Consider the following 21,914-nt stretch of genomic DNA (forward strand, 5'->3'; position numbering starts at 1 on the left):
AATTCTGTATTGTCAATAGTTTTCTCCCCCATTGTGTCTTCTATCAGATTTTGTGATTGTTGCTTCCTTTCCTGTTTTTCCCCACCGTTAGCTCGCCCATTTCCATCCCAACCCCTCCTCTTGTTTCCTCTCTGTCCTTATTGTCATTACTACCACTGCGTGGTCAGATATGTATTACTCCCATAATTCTATCTCCTTGAACATTTTTAGAGTTTCCTTTTCCCTAGTATCCTGCACAGTCTATTCAGTTAAATCATGTAGTTTCTGGTAAATGTCTATTCCTTCTTTTGAGGGTGTCTTTCCCTCCATATATCCTTTCACTCTTGTTCTTTCATGCTCCTTTCTAACTCTCTTTTCATCTTTATCCTGTACTCTCTTTTGCTAAAGAACCTTTCTTTCTTGGATCTAGTTTGATGTTGAAGCCCCCTGCAATGACTCCACTCATCCTTTATTATCTGATTCCATTCTTCAAAGAACCTTCTGTAAAAGCCTTCTGTGGCCTTGTTTGGGACATAGAGGTTCACTGTTGTCCATCTCCTTCCATTTATTCTTTGTCAAATGATCCACTTCCCCCTCCCACTTTTCTGTACTGTTTCAGTTATTACAGGTAATGCCTTTCTGAAAAGGATGGCCACTACCCCCCCCCCTCACACACACACACACACATACACACACTTTATTGCCTGTTTCATCCTTGGTGTGCTTTGGACTCATGATTTTCCCTCCTTTTTACCTTTAATTTGTCCCCCAGGTGCAGTACCACATCCCATTGCATCCTACCCATTCTCCTTTGAAATTTTTTTTGTCCTTTTCATAGGGTAACCCCCCCTCCCCTTGTACCAGTTTATCACTTTTAGTCTGTGTTCATCCCTTCTGTTCTCTTTGGGTTTATACCCCCTCCTTTTCCCCTGCCTTTGAACTTGTCTCCCATCATGGTTTCTCACGATGTTGCACCTCCTGTCCTGTGCCCTTGTCCTATGCTAAACATCATCTCCTCCCCCATAAACTTGGATTTCTCAGCCCCCCAGCCAGCAGTTTAAACACATGTGGACTTGCCTCATTCACTTTGTCCCTTTTTCCCATTTCTGTTTTTGCCCTGTCTTGCTTGCTTATTACCAACTATCTGCTGTTTTCCGCTATTAATCTCTGCTTTTTCCCATAATCTCTCCTCATTTCGTTTGCATTTGCATTTCACTCTGGTCTAATATATTGCAGTTGAACATATGACTAGTGCTTCTGTAATTATATCTTTCTCTGCTTCCCCCATTTTTTTTAGCTACCACAACACTTTTATTTAGGTACCACAACACGTTTTTCTTACTGCTTCAAAGAGAAGGTTTACTTTTATAGGAAAACACAAAAATAAAAACATTTCTTTCATTTGAATTGTTCCCCTTGTTCATAGATCCTATTCATGCTTTTCAGTCTCATTTACTACCGTTTATCTTGTCACTTCTGTCACTCAAGTCTTAGAGTTCTTTGGACATGCAGCCATGACCGAATGCCTGCATACCATAACATTTACTGAGTACATCCACTGATTTTTTTCCACCTTGCATTGTCTATGACTTCTTCTTTAATCTATTCCTACATGACCAAGTCTTGAGTGCTTACATCCTCTTTGCTGCCTACAATGGTTCAGTTTTCCTGCCACTGCTCCATTTCACTTTTCTCCCCTCTTTCAGGCTGCACAAAGCCTTTATTTCATAAATTAGTACTAGGCTAACTGCCCTCATAGGTCATTCAATGTGCAGCCAATTACCCTATGTCAGAATTAAACCATGCACCTTGTGCCAATTAGGTGCACAGCTTAGGCACTATGCCAACCTCCCAGCATAGGGTCCATTGCCAGGTATGTAAATCTTCAGAGGCTTCATTGCAGTGTATTTTCCTCTTTTTCTGCTTCTTCTGTCCCTATCCCCATTTCTGTTGCAATCATTATTGGACCTTCCCCATCTCCTGGATGCATAGAATTCTCTGGGCTTTTAATGGCTCCAATGAATCCCTTTTCTCAATTAATGTAGAAAAAGAATAACCTTCTGCAAGTTTTATAGACAAACATTAAACATTATTAGTTTAACTGCTTCACGTGTCCCATTATTTCTTCTTTAGGTTTATAACTGTGCAGGTATGTTATTATATATCTTGGCTACCTTCCTCTCATACCTCCCAATCTACCGATTCCATGGATTATCATTATTATTATTTTATTTGACATTTTTTTAACCAGGTATGTCCAACTAAGCTGGAGCCTATTTTAAGTGGAGGTCCGGGTAGAAAAGCTCCGCACACAAAAATAAATAAATAAATAGAATAACAATTACAAGGCAAAAAAATGTTACATTCTGTAGAGTACAGTTTCATATATTAGTGTAAGCTTAGGTACAGATGTAAATATGGCTAACAATAAGGTTATAACAATGACAAGCAAAAATATAGTCAATACTTCATTTATATAAATGTATGATTGCTTATGTTGTAAGTGATGGGTTAATAAATATGTTTTTGTTTAAAAAAGGTGGGGCAGGAATTTAATAATTTATGTAATTTTGCTTAGGTTATATGATATATAGCAATATATTTGAAGCATAATGTTTGCTAATTTTTACTTATTAATACAGTTTGATTACTTTTATATAAATGTAAATGTGCCTATGTCACAAGTGATAATTCAATAAAGGTGTTAAAAATACTTAAGTTGTAAGATCATAGAAAACATACAATACATGAGTTCCTATTTTCTTAGGCAATGAAGTACTAGAAACAGATCCTGAAGAGTTAAATGAGTAGACAGTGACGTAAGAGATGTGGGAGGTCAGTTGCAGTTGAGGGGGGGTAGGCAATAGTATTGTACAGCCTGGGAAAAAAAGTTACAAGAGTCATAGATAGGGAGTCGAGAAGGAACATCTCCAAGTAAAATATTAATAAGCATTACGGTGGAGGGGGAGAAAGGGGCTGGGAGGGTGAAAGGCTTAGCAGAATATAGTAAGGACCAGAGTCAAGAGTCTTAAGTGGGATTTTGGCACAAACAGATCCAATGTTTAGCATTGTTTCTATTAAGGCCTTTTTGAAGTTATGAGAGTTTATTGTGGAGATGATAGACAAAGGAAGATTGTTCCAGGCTACGGTAATTGTGTAGCTGTATAGTTGTTGGCCAATAGTATTTTTACATTTTGGTTTATAGATATCCACAAGGTACTGGTCAGAGCTCCTGAGAGTGCAAGAGGAGGTGTATAATGAGATGACGGATGAGATGGCTGGGCAGGGGATAGGTTTATTGGGGACAGAGTGGATGATGTGAAGTTGAGAAAATAGGAGTTGGTAGGGGAGTGCAATCCAGGAAAGAGATTTGAGGGAGAGGCTGTGGTGAGAATTGTAAGGTTAGTTTGTAGTGAATCTAACAATTGTATTATAAGTGAGTTCAAGCTTAGACTTTAGAGTGGATTGTAGATTGGTTAGAATAGGTGAGGCACAGAGTAGACTGGGTAGGAGGTTGGCATGGGCAAGGGAAGGTCTAGAGTCCTGGCTGAGGAATTTTTGTTACAGTACAGCAGACCCAGTTTCTGGTGAGTCTTTTTATGCAGTTTAGGACATGAAGGACAAATTTAAATTGATCATCCACAATAGCTCCTAGGAGTTTGGTTTGAGGTTCTACTTTCATAACAGCATTGTCAAGTGAAGATAAGGCAACATATTTATGCTGTGAAAGAGATTTTGGGAGGAGCAGGAGAAGTTTAGGTTTCTGGGGGTTAAGAATTAGTTGGCTGTCAGTTCACCAGATTTCAAAAGAGGTGAAAGAGTTTTGTGTTAAAATGTGAAGGTGAGGGGCATTGTCAGAGATGGAGATGATGGATGAATCATCAGTAGATTGGATGAGGGAGGACTGAGAGCAAGAAGTGTGCAATCCATTAGTGAATATATTAAATAACAGTGGTCCTAGAATGGAGCCCTGGGGTATTCCTGTAAAGACAGGGAGGAAAGAGGTGGAGGCACAGCGGCATTTAAAGGACTGTTGTCTGTTAGAGGTGAGGTGGATGGGGAGCAAGTGTTTTGTGTGTGGGTAGGAGGAGGAAGAGAGGCAAAGGAGTTGTGAGAAGATGCTGAGAGGGGGCAAAGGTTTAGATGAATATCTCCTGATAGGAGTAGAGTTTTGGTAACGTATGTGAGAGAATAAATTTTTAACTTATATGTATGGTATTTAGGTTTAGCTTTCAGAGGGTGTGTGGGGTTGAGAACTAATGTGGATTTGAGTAATAATGGGTTTGTGGAGTTGAATAGATAGGGTGTTATTAAGAAAATGTAGGGTACTTGTTCTCTGGGGTGTCTTCCCACTTCATTCGCCCTGCAGGCTCACTTCGCTTTCCTACCATGCCCCCAATCTCTCCCACCCCCTCTACCTCTACATTTAAAGCTATCCACACCACACGACTTCCTCTACCAGCTCCACCCCATCTCCCCTTCTTCTGTTAGCTCCGCCCTCCTCAAACATACACTCCATCTCTCGGGAGATTCCTATTATCACACTAGCACCCTATCTGCATACTACTCCCCTTCCTTCACTTCTACAAACTTTATTACTCACCTCAAATCACCCACTTTAGTTTGGTTAACTCTCTAATAATCCCTAATGTAAAATGATTCTCTTTACTCTCCTCTCCTTAATGCTCTGCTTCTTCTCTTCACTGTCATCATATCCGGTCCCTATCCAACCTGTTCTTCTACAGTTACTACCTCTTACACCAATAAAACAAATCACTACTCCCTACCCATCACTGCTCATCTCTTTCACACAGACATTATTCTGTTCTTTAAACCCACACTGTTTCAGATGCAGCTGTACCTGTTTAATATTATATGCACTGACAGTTTAACCAAAATGAAATTCTGCCTTTACTACATAATCTTGAAATTCTTCCTGCTCTGTGGTGACATCCCCCCTAACCCTGGTCCCAACACCTCACAATCTACATCTTCAACGCATATTCCAAGTACACAAGATATGCTTAAATTTATCGCAGTAAATGCACATAGCATGTGCAACAAAATGTCTGAGCTGCATGCTTGGATGACTGCACAATCTCCTCATATTCTAGTAATCACTGAAACCTAGCTTAAACCTCACATACAGGATACCGAAGTACTTCACCCAGGCTTTAATATGTTCAGAGCTGACTGACTTAAAAGAAAAGGAGGCAGTGTGGCAGTAATATATCCTGCTTCTATTTCCTTAACCCCTCACAACCAATCCATACCCTCCTTTGACAAAGCTGAACAATTGATCACCTACCTTAAATTAAACAATAATAAAAGTCTCCATTTTATAGCTTTATACATACCCCCGGCAACAACTTATCAACTCTGGAAAGTATCCTATCTTGGATATCACAAAATATCTCTCTAGAACCAGTAATATTAGGTGATGTCAACATTAACTGGCAGAACCTTAACTTACAGTTTCCCACATATGGCATAAACCTATTTGGATTTTCACAACTAATTACTCACCCAACCTTTACCAGTGCCACAAACCAAAATGAATCAATAATTGATTGGATTTTGGTCTCCCACCCTAACATTTTCTCTCAGTCCAAAACACTTCCAGCCTCTATTAGTGATCACCACCCCATCTGTACAACTATCACTATCCTAGATTTCACTCTAGTCTCTAACCTTATTTTCATAGTCACACATTCATGTAGACAACACACCTAGAAGACAGTAAGAAACCTGTCCAGCTTTGACCAACAGGCCTTTACAAATTTATTAAACTCCATCAATTGGTCCTTCCTTAAATACTTACCACTAGACGATGCTTAAATACTTACCTCTAGATGATGCAGTTGAACAATGTAATTCTACATTCCTAAACATTTTAGACAGTTACCCCCCACTAGAAGGAAAAGAGTCAAAACCAGCTATATTCCTTGTCTTCCTGTCTATACCAGCTCACTCATGGAAAAATGAGACAAAGCTTGGACAACTTACCTAAATCATAAGACTCACAGTACTTTACTGCATTTCAAAGCACTGTGTAACCTTGTAAAGAAACAGGTTAATTTAGACAAAACAGTTCTATGCAAAGCCACAAGATCAGCACAAATCCAGTCCAAAAACCTTCTGGCTCACTATCAAAAAATCCTATACCCAGGAAGTCAGTCTTCCTCCCAGCCATCCTGTGTTAGTACCTACCTTGACACAGCAACTCAATTTAACTCTTATTTCATTGATAGCATAGCTTCCATCACTAACAAATTCCCTCCATCTCCCTCTACCCTCTCTCCGTCTCCTATTATCTGTCATGCCACATGTTCCCTTCAACTAGTTTCTACTTCCTTTATCAAATCCATCCTGTGCAAGCTCAGGCCATGTTCCCCCTCTGCAGACAATCTTCCTAACAAATTTCTAAACATGTCTGCTGACTCAGTTGCCTACCCTGTCTCAATAATCATTAATCCATCTCAAGGAGTCTTATTTTCCCTTCCTGTGGAAAAAATCCTGCATCCTTCCTCTCCACAAAGGTGGCAATTCCACAGAAAACTATAGGCCAATTGCTATTCTTTCACCACTATCAAAATACTAGAAAAATGTATCCATAAGAAACTTTTTCCATACTTCCTTGACATTAATCTCCTCTCTCCCACCCAACATGGATTCAGACCAGTACACAGCACTATCACTGCTCTAATATCCTTTACTGACACTGTCAACAAAGCTTGTGACTCAGGAAACTTTGTTTCTTCTATGTCCTTAGATCTGTCCAAAGCTTTTGATACTGTCTCCCACCCCCAACAGTTCTCCCAGTTATCTCTTCTGGGCTTGACCAAAACATCCTTACAGTGGTTCATTAGCTATCTCTCTAACAGATATCAATCTGTCAAATAGAACTCTAACTTTTCTTCTTACTTACCTGTTCACACTGGAGTACCCCAAGGCTCAATACTAGGTCCACTTCTCTTCAACATTTTTATTAACCATCTTAATACTTTCAGCAAACAAGCCACCCTAATTCAATATGCTGATGACTCTACAGTAATCTGCTCTGCCAGGACTCTCTCTCATCTACAGAGTTTAATATAAGAAGCATTCAATTCCATTGAGTCTTAGCTCACCAACAACCATTTACTACTTAACCCCCAAAAAATACACTTCTATTTTTACCAAAACACTTTTCTCCAGATGCGTCTAACTATGCTATTACCTCTTGGAACAATACTTTAATTAATGTGGTGTCGCATACAAAACTGTTAGGTGTAACTATTGACAACAATCTTATGTTTAACCTACATATCAACAACATCCTAAAAAAATTAATCAAAAATTGGGCACGGTGTATAGGGCTAAGAAATTCATGTCCAACTCCACAAGAGTAACCCTTGCCACCACCTATCTCTTACTGTCCCTTCTATATGCTTCACCTATCCTAAACAATCTTCACTCTTCTCTCAAAGCAAAACTTAGTCAATGTTATAATAAAGTAGCTACATTTGCCACAGGGCAGGCCCACTGTTCTCACCATTGTTATGCTATCAGGTCCCTAAATTGGCTCAAACTATCCCACTTTCTCACCTTTAATCAATTAACATTAAGTCACAAATTACTGTACAACTCCACACTTTCACAAACTACATCATCCGTACTACAACACTATATTCCATCTCATGACCTATGCTCCTGTCACAGGTATCTACTATCTATTTACATACCTCAAAGATCTAATGGGGTTAGTCTGTACTCTTCCTGTGTTGCCAAATCATGAAATAGCATTCCAGAAGTAATCAGACTTATACCCACTACTATTCCTTCAAGTCTAAGTTGAAAGAACATCTAACCAATAATTGGATCTGCTCATGCTCCTTAGCATCGTAGTACTCTTTTCTATTCCCTTCTTCCCCACTCTTAATAGATTTTCTCTTGATATATCCTACTCCTCTTCCCTCTTTACCTACTTTCTAACCTCACTTCACTTTAATTCCTTAACATTCTAATGTCCTTTCTTTATATTCTTAAACTAACCTTTCTGTATCTCAGAATTTGACTGAAATGTATTATCTAGTTCTCCTGCCAGAAAAAAAACATATAGATTTTACGACATACACATTAGGAACTCTCTTCTACCTTGTATATAATGTATGGTCAACCTTATTGCTTGCCTTTATATTTTGCTTATTACCTTGTATATAATATATGGTCAACTTTATTGCTTGCCTTTATATGTTGCTTATTTTGTAGCTCACATATTGTACTATTTTATTATAGTCTTAATATTTGTAACCATTGTGCAATTTAATTCTCTTTATGTGTACTGTGAAGCTTTTCTTCCCATGCCTCCACTGAAAATGGGGTCATACCCAGTCAGACTTTCCCAGTAAACAAATGTTACATAAATAAATAAATACTTTTTGGTCTCTATAAGAGGGTGTGCAAGTGTAGGAAGAAGGTGCATGGGAGATAAATTAGTTTTGTAGGAGGAAAGGTGAGAGAGTAATACAAGAAGTGGAATGAATATTAGGATGTGAAGCATAGTAGTGGTGTGTGTGTGTAAGGTGGAGACAGAGGATTATAGAAGGAAAGCTGAGTGTAAATGTGGGAGTTTAAAGGTATAAGGAAGAAGTGGTAAGATGAGGTTAGGGTTTTAACTGTGATTGGTGAGGTGTTGGGGAAATTGGACAATTGAGTAGCAAGTGTTAGAAGAGTTGATTAAGGGGGAGCAGTTTTGTGGATGGTAATAAGTGAGTAGAAATGAAGGCTTAGTTATAGTTTGCAAGTTGAGAATGAGGGCTTGTAGGTAGAGCTTAGGATGTAATGGGTTATGGTAAAAGGAAGGTGGAGAGGAAGGGGTGTGGAAGTAGTGAACAGGAGAGAGTGTGATAGGATGGAGTAAGACAAGATATGAGAGAGTGATAGTGATGTGGTAAGTGCTGTTAAGAGAGTGTGTGATTGGAAGGAGTGAAATGAAGAGGTGGAGTAATAAGGGTTAGAGTATAAATTTAGAGTAAGTGGGGGTGGGTGGGAATTGGGGGTAGAGTAAGGGAGTGGAGTGAGTCCAACCGTAGCAAGGGTGAACAGAGTGGGTGGAACCCTGGTCGCAGCTGCTAGAAAAGGCCACAGGAACAGTCAGTAAGCCTGTTAGTTTTTAATATTTACTCTAGTTTGCTATTCAGTCACAGAAGAAAGTAGATTGTGGGGCAACGGCAGTGAGAGCTAGGGGTTCAGTAGACAGTACAGCTTGTTGGGACTGGTAGATATGTCTGTGCACCAATAAGTAGACAAAAGTAATGGTGAAAAGAAAAAAAAGAAATTGAAATGGATTTGAATGTAGTAGCCTGATAGGCTGAGGACAAAAAAGACAAAAACTCTCAGGAAAGAGAGGAAGGGTTGAGGGGGCTGGGCTGGAGGTATTATCTATGGAAAGAAGGAAAATGAGTACTGTGTTAGCATCATGTCTTGTAGATTCATAGGTAAGTATAGTCTAGTTGCACTTGCAGGTCATTTTAAGCTTTGCCAATTCCCCTTTTTTGTGCCCAAATTAATATATTCCATTTGGTTAGAGATTGGTCTTACCCATTTCCATGTCAACAAATATATCTTACTCCTATAAATGGGATCATACCATAGATAATTTGAGGGGACTCATGCATGCCTCTTCCCATTAGTAGTATAGGGGATAGTCCTGTGGTAAATTTCCAGTTTCCCTTCTATAGATCTAAGTTGTGCTTGAATATGGATAGGAATGGACTCTGTTTAATGTGGGTGAGGAATCTGTTCCAGAGCAGTGATATCTTTTTCAAGATAACCGTGTCCCTCCAAACCATTCTGCTGATGTTGCAGAAGATATTTAGACCCCTAGACAGATCACATCTGATAATCTTATAATTATATTGTAATCTTATCATTTGTGTAAGTGAAAATCTTTTTTCCATGAATTACAGCAGCATTTTTGCTACTCTATATCTAGGGCTTGCTGTGATACTCCTAGTGTCCTTATCTGGTTACTTCAACACCTCTTTTCTAGGTCATCCAGTTTTCCTGCTTGCCATTTTACCTTTTGTCTACATCTGTCAGCCTTCTATCTTTCTGTACTTCTGATCTCAATGCTGCTATGTCCTCTTCAGATTCCTGGATTATTTATTTCAACTTCTGTTTGTTGAATATTGTTTCCTCCATTAGGCCTACATCATCAGTTACTGCCATCATCATTTGGAACTGTTTACAAAGCTGATCCTCCTCTGGAGTTGTTTTATACTTTACCTGCTCTTGCTACTTTTTTCATTGTCCTCCATCTTGTGATTTTTTTCTAGCGTTTATTGTTTTTCACTTGAAAACTGATTGATTAATTATATTTTATTGTCTTTTTGTCCAAAGCTCTGAGCCAAAGCAGCCTTCTAGCATGGGTTCTTTAGTCCTCAGCAAAGAAAATATATGTGTATGTATATATATATTTAAGGGAGAAAGATACTATAGCCTTTAGCAGTAAACAGAAATGTTAGAACCATTGTGTACTTTTTGTGTCTGCCTTATTGTCTACATACTATTGTGTGTGTGCTCTTGTCATCATTTACTGGATCAATATTCCATAGTGACCAGTTGATGAATCTAAAAAAAGAGAGAAAGCAGTAAAGAGAGTTTATTTACTAAACATAAGACATCTGATGTAGCATCAAAGGATATGACTGGGGTCAGAAAGAAATTTCTTGTTGACATTTGGTACTCTTGACCATGTTATCTGGAATTTTATATTTAGTGTAATTAATTTTGAAAAAGAGTTCTTCATCTCTTTTTGCATTTTACAAACACAGGAATATCTGATGAACTTCAGACAAAAGTGTTATTGAGCATTTATAAGTGCATTACTGGCTCCTGTGTAGCTACATCCCCTCACGTGTTCCTCATTAGCAAGCTTTTGTCCTATTCTTACAAGTCATTTGTAAACAAGTCATCATCTCACTATCATATCTTTTGGATTCACAACTGCTGTAAGGATATATTTCTCATTTGTCTCAAATGAAAAGCACTGTTCTCTAAAAATACCTTCTAACTTTGCTTCTGTTAAGAGCATTTTGTGAGGAAAGGGTAGTAACTTTTTTAACTATCACTTACTTCAAGGGAGAAGAAAATATCTTAAAACATGCATTTTGTGATATATATAGTCATATTAGAGTGCAGTCTGTGTCATACAGTATGAACATGTGATGCTACATGGGGTCTGTTTGATGTTGCATAAGTATTTTGACAATTCTGGGGAGCAGGTGGTTTCTATAACCTGCTATCTGTGTCCAGTCCTCCTGACTTTACCCTTTCCTGTTAGCATAACTCATTTCCATCTCTATGATATGATCATGTATGCCAATATCATTGTCTCCCAATCCCTTACTGTCTCAAGTGATAAAAGCTCTAGTTCCTGTAGCCACTAGTCATATTATGTAGAAATGTGGCTTTCCTTTGTAATACTTTCAGCAGGCTAATATCCATGTGCTTGTATGGCCTCTAGAACAACACTCAAGCTGGGTATGACTGATGACATTTTTGCTTCTAGAGTCTTTCTCTCTCATTCCTTTGAGCTGTCCAGATTTTTTCAGAAAGTCCAAACTTTTGCCTCACATTTTGGTCTCCCCCTCATACAATCTGTGGTTTTCAGGTAAATCACTGAGGAATGGAAAGTCACTAAATAATGACAGACAATTAAGATACAAACTTCAACCCCCCCCCCCCCATGTATGTTAATGCAAAACATGTTATTTTATCAGCTTTCTAAGTTTGTTCTTCTTTCTGCTTTTCCCGGTTAGGGGTCGCCACAGTGGAACTCCAATCTGCTAATGATTGGCAGTAGATTTTTAAGGTGCTGAGGTGCCAGCCCGACACCCAACCTTCGAGCAATATTTACACATTGTCCCTATTTTGGTCCTTTGCCCCCCCCCCCCATTATTTTTGGCTTTGTCAAGATTTCTTGCACTAAAACTTTGAGAGATATGATTCCGCTGAGACTACATTCTGTTTACTCTTGACACTTTGTTTTTACTCTACTGCTTGTGATCCAGTCCAGGTGGGATCAACACCCCCAGATCCTTTTTCTACTTTATTGTCAACAGTTCCATTATACTCAGTTGATACTTCACAACTGGTTTGTTATGTCCAGGGTCACGCATGCCTCAACTTTTATCTCCAGAGTTATAGACAAAGCAAACAATATTTGCAGACAAAGCACCAAATTAGGGACATTATTAAATGCTGGTACTATTAACTTGGAACTTCTCCAAATAAGTTGCAGTTTATGAGGAAAGGAGCAAAAGTTTGGGAGCACATTAGAGGCATTGCTCCAAAGTCAGGAGAGTTGAGGGGTATTCCGAGGGCAATTAGTACTTTGTATTTTTTCTGACTGAACATTAACTTTCACTCCTCTGCTTAATTTGTCAGCCTTTCCAAATTCTTTGCTTCCTCCCAATCAGACCTTTCTTATTCGCGTTCCTTTCTTTGACCATTGCTCCAATCCTCAACCGCAGCAGCAACCTTTGTGACATCGACAAAGAGACTGTTCCTGTTCTATAGTCTTCGTGTGTCTGAATTAAGCCATCTCAATTGGCATAGGAACAGGATATCTTCCTTCACTGCCCCTGAGGCAGGACTGACTACTGCCCTCAACAGCCTGAGGGCCAGCAAAAGGGGTATGTTTGAGTAGCTGACACCCAGCTCGGCTATCTCAGGAGGCAGGGAGTGGAAGTGGGAGTGGGAAGGCTTTCATATACATTGATCCTTTGTGGAAGTGAGAGAAAGACACAGTACAGCTCGAAGAGACGAGGGCAGCGCCAATTGATGTGATGCTTTTATGCATATAGTCATTGTGCTCTTTCATTCCCATGGGGATATAAATAGGCACATGCATGAAAACAAGTTGTAGAATGATGTTCCAGCTGTTAACAGTGCCCTTGCCTGGGGTCAGGGGCAATAACAATACAAATAGTCTAGAGATGTTTACATAGGAAAGGAAGAACCGACATGGAGATGGAAAGGGTTTGGATTCTGATCTAATGAAGAAGGGAACTATAAGAGGACAAAGCCATAATAAGACAGATTACTGTAAATGGACACACCATAGAGTTCCGGAACCATGATTGAGGCAGTACTCTACTAGTCATGTTCCTTACTCCTGATATTGGCCTTCTCATCACAGCCTCTGTGTCATTCCCTTTCCACTCTGCAGTGGTCTAGTTCCTCAGTTTCAATTCTGCCCAAGCTCCTCCAGGTTTCTTTGCAGCTGTTTGTTTATGATGATGTCAGATGCTCTAATGATATCTGACTACACCTTGTTTATGGGTATTCCTCTTCCAGATTCTCCTATAAACCAGTCGCAAAACTGGATGTCTGACTGCAATCCATGCAACCATATTGTTTGTTGTTCTGGAGATTGTTTTCTAATAAGAAAGCAGATATCCTTTCCCCGTAGTACTGCTTCCTTGACTTTGCCTCCTGGTGTTCTCCATTTCTCTCACAGACCTGTCATAAACTGGATCAGATTTGACTGAAAGGTCTTGTCTCATTCCTGAATCAAGATAATGGATTTTGAAGAAATGATTTAATTACTGGCATATGTAAACATCAACATAAAAATGAACATGCCTTGATAAATCTATACACACCTTACAAAAAGGAGTCTAATATTACATTTGACTGATGACAGAAGGGCATATTTAGTCTACGCCTTTCCATCCTACATTTCTCTCACAGCTGTTCTCCATCTGTCCTATGGATTCTGTCTCCACTATCCATTTTGGTAGTCCATTTCCAGGAATCCATTACCCTCTTCTGGCCAAGAATCTATGCGACTAATGTACTTCAGATTGTTTTCTGTAACAGAGCAGCCAGCCTTACCTTCAGGATCTAATGCATGACTTTACTTGGCTACAGCTGTTAGGTTGACAGGCTGCAGTTCACTGTAATTCCCCTACATTGTTCCTGCTCCCCACCCTTTGTACAAAAGCACCATTCTAGCCATTCCAACTGATCCTTGTGTCTTATGCTTCCTTATGTCAGACAACTCCTACTTTAGCTTCTCTACATTTATAATGGTGCCTTTCAACTGCTTTTCCATCCTTTTATTCCTCCCCTTCCCAGTAGTATACATATTTCCCATTACTATATAAACACTTAGATTAATCTTTTACTACTGTCCATTTTCCAGACCCCTCAAACCACTCACCATGGTGGCTGTTTTTGCCACTGTTTATTAATGCCTGCACCTGTAAAATGGTTTGACATCTCTTCATGAAAGTTTTAGGGATAATTATTGGCATAACTATCTATATAATTTCATGTGATTCCTTTGCTGTCCATATGGACAAAGAAATAACTACATCTTGAATTTTAATTAAAAATATATTTTTTTATATTTTTTCAGATACAGCATATAAAAATAATAAAAACATCATTTTTTTACAAAAATACATGTTTTTGTAAGCCTTAGTAACAATGATATTATATAATTAGTTTTTTGAAAGCAAGTATATTTGTTACTATGAAGACAAACAAAAGCTACACTTGTTTTCCAATGTCTGAATTGCAAATGGTGCAATTTGTCAGATTCAAATTACCTCTCTGACATAAATTTGACCTTAACTTCAAATGACAGTATGTTTTGAGGTATTCTTAGAAAAATTTCAAGACATGACCCCTATATAGCCAGCACTGTATGCATAATGCATATCTTAAGAAACTCAGGCAAAAGAATCGTTGATATGTGCATGCCCATTTAGAGAAGTAAAGAATATTATTTTTGGTTCTCATTTCAAAGGGACATACTAATGATATTATTTAGATACATGCTGAATTTGCCAGCCTAAAACAATCTGAAATGTACTGTTTTTTGTGAACAAAACGGCAAAAATAGAGAAATAATGCATCTATATAAGACTGATAATGGTAAATAATAACATAGGACCACGTCTCAAATCATTTAAAATATTTTATAAAATTTTTGTGACGCCCAGCTACATAATGATCATAGCTGGTAATTTTAAGTATAAAACTCTTATACAAGTTTATTTTCAAGGAGTGTGCTTTACTGTAAACCAGTCTATTTTTGGGTGAGTAGGCAATCAAAATTTCACTGCGTAAAAATTTGTCTGATATATATAGATATATATATATATATATATATATATATATATATATATATATATATATATATATATTAAATATATGGGTCATTATTGTATTATCAAAAACACAATCCAGCGAAAGTGCATATTGTTGAAAGTGCATATTGTCGACTATGCACTTTCGCTAAAGAAATAAAAATAAAAAAATAAATAAATAACTTTAAACAGTGTTCTGCAGGGAGGCAAGCCCCCCTGCCACCCCCACAACTCCCTACTTTATTATTCTCACTCCGAGATCGCACTACAGTGAGGAAAAGGGAATATTCCCTTATCCTCACTGTAGCACAATGTCAGCGATTGCTCCGTTAGTTGTAAATCAACACTATACGTTGATTTACAACTAACGATACATGCATACTGCACGCCTTCTTTAATTTCCCACTGCCCATTTAGCGAAAGTTAAATTGTGTCTGCCAAAACACAGTTTTGATAAACCATGTTTCGACATTCTAACAATGACCCATACATATATATTTATATATATATATATACATATATATATATATATATATATATATATATATATATATATATATATATATATATATATATATACACACACACACACACACACACACACATATATATATATATATATATATATATATATATATATATATATATATATATATATATATATATCCAGGGGCAACATGCAGGATTATTTACTTTTTAGTAAAGGACAGCTCAGTAAAGCTAGAATATATTCTGGACTGTTTCTGCATAGCCCAGCACCAGTTAATTCATATTCACTCCCAAAGGAAACAGAATATAAAACAAACTCTCAGACGGTGACAGTGAAAGTCCTTTAAAACCCTGCATTTAGTATTCATTTAAAGGAATATGTCAGTGCCCTTGGAGATTTCAATACAAAACTTATAAGGCATAACAGTGGGATGTTCAGTTACAAAATGCACCCAAGACTATTATGTTATGCTTTCGGTTTCAGAGTAGCACAATGCTAAATGTGATGTTACAAATGAAAAAAAATCAGTTTACTGTAGTTGGGTTTTACTTCTAATGTACCAATAACTTAGTAAATGTGTTCATAATCAGTGCTGCACTTTGCATTCTGAGCAAAAGTCATATTCCCCTTTGTAAACACAGTGTAACACACTATGCCAGACTATGATGGTAAAATCATGTGCATAGTATTGTCTATGAGATAATATTTTAGAACCTTCTGTCAATAAATTTTTTGGGAAATTATCTATTTGAGTTTAGACTTAGGCTTAAAATGTGCATAAGATATAATTTCTTCCCTCAAATATTTAACTGCAACTTAACACTATATTTAACCTCATCACTTTATCTGGCAACTGCACAAAGCACATGCATACTGCTAAATGTGAAAAAACAAAATACTATGATCCATTCACATTAGTCCATCATAAAACTACCATTGTCATACTATTGCAAAATATAGTTGACTACTAATATAACCTAGAGACACATTTCTTTATAAAGATCTCATTTACTAACTACTAAGCAATCACTATAGCCCACCACTCAATCAGTACCTAGACTTTAGAAGCTCAGCTTATTCCCTCAGAAACACTGATGGCAGTCTCCTTCTTAAACACCCTACAGTCCTGTAATAAGTGAGAGATCATTTTCCAATCTGGCAACACATTACTGGAAAACATACCCATTAATGTCCGATTGATGTCACAATTGTGGACTTTAGAATATCCCTGAAGAAACCCATCAATGACATTGCTTTGATAACCATGGTTATTTCAATGTGAAGATTTAATCTGATGCCTTACCTAGAAGGTTTTACCATACCCTACCTCCTTAATTCACTGCACACTAATAACCTCCACCCTGTGCCACTTAATCACTGATCTAGATTTCTTAGTCTCTACTCTTCTTTTCATAGTCACTCCTACTTTTAGCTCTTTCCTCCCTTCCCTATGCATCTCTAACTGCACCACTTCATATTTTTGGACTTTATCTGTTTTCTTAATTTTGTTTCAGTTTCTTTGGCTCTTAATTCATCCCATTTCATATTCTGTATATTTGAACTTTTTATTCTTTCTATTACTTATTCTAACCATGTTGGCATCTTTGTTATATTCCACAGGATCTTCATAGATATTTCTCCAAAGTGCATTTCTATTCCATTCACCTTGTTTTCCAATTCTCTATAAAACTTTTGGGTCATCAATAAAGTGCTTATTTTGTACTTTTCCTTTATATTTATCTGCATGTCTTCTCAGATTTTCTGCCTGTGCTGATATCTTTAGTTTATTATTTGCAATAGTGGACAACAGATCCTGGTCTGTTCTGGTAATGTATATTGCTTTTATCATGACTATCTTTTGGAGCATTTCTGTTATCTGTTCCTTTTCTGTGCTCTTCTAAGAGTGACACTTCTTGTCTTAATTGCTTTATAGTTTTCTGTATTTGATACTTCCATGATGACATCTGATTTCTCACTTTCCTTTCCCTTACTGTCCTATGTTTTTGTGGTAAGATTTTTTTCTGTTATTAATTTTGCTGCACAGTAATATAACCGGGAAAAGCCGAAAAGAAAGTGATATATCCTATTTACTTCTGTTATATTGCATGAATTTCAGTGAACAGTCTTGATTGATGTGTCCATTTGTTTAATCAATCTTCTAAAATGTGGTGTCTTATTAACATTCTTTGATTGATCTTAATATGTCTATCCATCTCTATGAAATTAAACGACTCTTCCCGTAGATAATTTTCTTCTAAACTAAAGGCACATTCTTTGTCCTCTATTTCCTGTGGCATTCTACAGAAAGTTCCAGAACATCTTCCACTGCCATATTCTCTTCATCCTGTGTCATGCATTGCTCTTTCCTATGGGAACTCACTGGCCTATCACTCCAGAACATTAACTGCGTCACAGCGGACACAGTTTTCTATTAGTTCCTTCTCTTGCTGTGTAACTCCAACTGAACTTTTGTACTGGTTTCCTACTGAAGGCTCCAAAGTATCTTCATATGGCAAATGATCAGATGTTTCCCACTCCACTGCATTCTCTTTAATCTGGGGACTTGTTCTTTTATCATGTTGTGCTGTTATCACAGGTAGATCTTCTACATTAAATCCTTGACTTCACAGGTACTCCATAACTTCAATTTCTATTTCTTTGACATCTCCATTACTAAACCTCCTTTCTACTTCCTCCCTTTGTTTTCTTATTTTTTTGTATCCTACAATTTTCCATATCTGGATGCCTTTGCCTGCATTTTTCTTCAAATATTTTTGGTACTGATTTTTTTGAACTGATTAATTTTGCTTTCTCCTTTACATACATATTACACCATATTCAATCTCTTTTTCTTTTCCATGTCCATATTTCTTCTTCAGATGTCTCCTGCTTTTCCTGTTTCCCCCCTTAGTTGGGGGACTCATTGTTCCATCATGCTGTGACATAACCTGTGTTAGACTACAACACTAAATCCTTCACTTTGTGTGCATTCCATAACTTCAGCTTTTATTTTTTTTAACTTCTGCTTTACTAATCTTCTATTCAATGTTCCACCATTGTGGTCTTACTTTTTGTATTGTGAAATTTTCCATGCCTGGATGCCTTTGCCTGTATTTCTCTTCAAATATCTTTGGAGTTATTTTTTGCATTGATTAATTTGACTTTTTCCTTTGCAGAAATATTGCATCATACCAGATCCCTTTTTCTTTCCCATGTCCATATTTCTATTTTATACCTTTCAAAAATCTCTTGATTTTCTTCTTTATATATTTGCACTTGCTCATTCACTTCTTTTTCAAAACAACCCAAGGTTTCCTGGTTTATATAATGTTTTTCATGAATTTGTATTAATGAATACAAATTTGCATTTGAAGTGGTTGGCAGTTCTTCTTGTGCAAGTATTTTTCTTTCCTCTAATTTTTCTCTTAATCTTTTTGTATATCTTCTGTCCAGAAATTCTGGGCTTCTTGCATAGCAGTAACAATACATAATTACTTTTTTATCTTCATTAGCCCACTCTATCATCTGTATGACCTGTCAGTTTTTGTGTTATTTTGTGGACTACTACTTCATTTTACAACAAGAGGCCCATCATCACCCTGATCCTGGCCTAACCCCATTGTAGGAATGTTTCCGTGTCTCGAGGATTTTGAACTGTCATTTTTTTCACTTCCTGGCACCAGTGCACCTACCAGGATTGGACATGTTTTCATCCTGAGACCTGTTTACCCAACTGTCCTTTTTTATTTTTTAACCTACTTCTGTCTATTATATATACCATATAAAATACAGTGTATATATCAGTGTCATCTTGGTGACATTTTGTAAAAACACAGTCCATCTCATGAAAGGTACTCACCAATACTTGAGAATGAATTCAGTTCCAGCAGCCTTTTCTTGCTGATTTTTTATCATCTCTCCATTTGGACTCCTAATGTTATCAGTATGAATCATTATCTGAGGTGATAATAGCTGGAGCATTGATAGTACTTCCAAAAACACTGTAATATATTATAATGCAAACAAGCCCAAAATTATTTTTTGCTAAAATTTCACAAACAGTTTGTCATATCTGGGAAAATGTATAACCAAGACATATGTTGTTAGAACATTTTTGTTAACCAGATATATGTTTTCACATGACAACAAGAAATGGATCTATATTAAATCAGCAAAACGGCATTACAGCAAATGCTGTTTCACCGACACATATAGCCCGAAGTCTGAAAATAACGAAGGCTCAGGCCAGCAATTTTTTTTCCCAGGGAAAAGAAATCGCTTGGCCTGACCCGTAGTTATACTTTAAATTGCATGTTTGAGTGCTTGGCGCTAGAGATTTCTTTCCCAGGGAAAGAAATCGCTGTTTTAACCATTCGTGGTTTAGTGTGTTGGGTCTTTATTTGTTGTTGAAGAGGGGTTCAAAGTAATGCCTCTTCACAATTTTAATATAGACCCCAAGAAATTTCTCTGTAAGTGCATGTTTATTGAGATATTTACAGAAATATGACAACATATGCTTAACTGTATAATTAGCAATATAAGTAACACTGAATATTTCTCAAGACATACAACATACAGTGCAAATTTGAAAAACAATTTTCTTCAACAAAATCTAAGGTTTCATCTGATGTCATGCAACAGTGTGTAAGTCACTTGTTTTTGAGATATTAAGTATATATGGAAATATTGTTTATTTTATTAATAACAAACAACTAGCAATATATCAGCTATAGTGTGATATAAATGGATATTGACATATTTTTCTCAGTCACCTTTTCCAATGCTAGAAATCTAAAGACATGATGAATACCCTCAGCTTCAACATGTTTAGCTACGGCACTAGTCTGTTTCTTGTTAGCTATATCCCTCATATGTTCTAAAATCCACTCCTTAAGCATTCTGTTAGTTTTCCCTACATAAAAAACTTTATAGTATTGGCAAAAACTAAGGTAAACCACATTCCTTGTCCTACAGTCCAAATAAAAATCCACCTCTACTCTAAAATTCTGTTCAGGATGTTCAAAGATTGACCCTAAAAAAATGTACCTGCACGCTGTACAATTTCTACACGGGTATGTCCCTGTTCTATTAGATAATTCCTTAGGTTTATTACCTGATGTTTTATAACATAGTCATATTGACCCAATACCACATTTTCATACACAAATAGAAAATCACTTAAAAGACAGACTAGTATTGGAAAAAGTGACTGAGAATATTGGGAGGGGGGTGACCTGACGAATAGGACTGAGGAGATAGAACAAAGATGGATCATACAGCTTAATGCTGATAAATACCCAGAGATTAATGAAATGGTGTCTCTAAAACCCTTCCTGAAAGCTAAACCACTTAAACCTTAGAAGTGTTCAATAAACAATAGGACTTATATTTAATATAAATTGTAATCATGAATTATTGTTAAATGTATGTTTTATCATATGTAAGTATTTGTATATTGCCAATATGCTGTGCATAACTTCTCTGCATTTTTAAATGAAATGTATTCTGTAATAGATAAATTGTTTTTAACTAATTTGTTAATTGATTTTGTGTTTTGATTGGTCTTTCATAGTTTAAATTCTAAGTGACAGTTGGTGTATTTTAGTCTGAGGAAGCAATCTGGTTGATCACAAAAGTGCTTACTGTTTTTATTGTTCTATTAAATACATTTTTCAGCCATGACAGTTCATATTCTTTTTGTTTACCTTGACTCATAGCCCTGTATCACTTCCCACCTTTCTTTTTCCTATGTCCTCCATCCTGCATTGTTCTATTTTTTTTTTGTCTCCCAGAGCTGAATCGGCTCCAGTTTCCTTTTTTTATTAACACCTACCTGGACTTTCTATTACACGTGTGTTCACACTTCCATCACATAGAGTGTTATGTTCAGGTCTCCAGAGAAAGCTGTAACAAACTCAGTGCAGCTTCAGCAGTCACCTGACAGTGACCAAAACGAAAAGTGCATTTTGATCCTCTAAATAACTGTAAGATACTCTGAGAGGGATTCATTACATGAGCATGTTCAGGTCTCCAGAGAAAGCTGTAACAAACTCAGTGTGGCTTCAGCAGTCACCTGACAGTGACCAAAACGAAAAGTGCATTTTGATCCTCTAAATAACTGTAAGATACTCTGAGAGAGATTCATGACGGTACCATGACATGTATACCACCTTGTACACATCACTGTGTCTTACTTCAGTTCAGTAACTACCCTAACACAGTGCTACACAGTCCTTTACCACAAAGACATGCAGCACCTTGTAGGCTGGCCATGCTAAATGCAAAAGAGACATTAAGGG

The 21,914-nt window shown here is 37.1% G+C and overlaps 1 protein-coding gene across 1 annotated transcript in view; it reads left to right on the forward strand.

Annotated features, from left to right (window-relative positions):
• The window catches only part of LOC122816739, a 1,006,513-nt gene that overhangs the window by 355,027 nt on the left and 629,572 nt on the right, over window positions 1-21,914 (forward strand). The window lies entirely within an intron of this gene.

Source organism: Protopterus annectens, chromosome 12.part0, assembly GCF_019279795.1.
Source record: "Protopterus annectens isolate FY-2018-M chromosome 12.part0, PAN1.0, whole genome shotgun sequence".
Taxonomy (NCBI): Eukaryota; Metazoa; Chordata; order Ceratodontiformes; family Protopteridae; genus Protopterus; species Protopterus annectens.